Genomic DNA, 371 nt, shown 5'->3' on the forward strand with positions numbered 1-371 from the left:
GTTATATGGTAACGAAAGTGTTCAACATTCAACCTGTTCTTTTTCATCAGTATTATTTGTGATTTAAATTTTGTGAACAGGAATTCCTCTTTTTGTGCACTTTCACTTTCAAAGAAAAGATAAGTGTCTGTTTTGCTTATATCTATACACCTTTCACTTTTTAAGACTAAAACAAAAGATGGATTTATTGTTATTCCTAATTAAAAAGCACAACAACAATATAACGGTAGGCTACAATGACAAACTAGCTTACATAACCTTTATTAACAAAAACGAATAAGAGGAGGCATGGCATAGGATACATCACATGTTGTATATACCGACTAATAAATTACAGAATGTTTAACAAACACTGAGGAATCAAATAAATA

This window comes from Sinocyclocheilus rhinocerous, unplaced genomic scaffold, assembly GCF_001515625.1.
Source record: "Sinocyclocheilus rhinocerous isolate Xijiao unplaced genomic scaffold, SAMN03320098_v1.1 scaffold273, whole genome shotgun sequence".
Lineage (NCBI taxonomy): Eukaryota > Metazoa > Chordata > Actinopteri > Cypriniformes > Cyprinidae > Sinocyclocheilus > Sinocyclocheilus rhinocerous.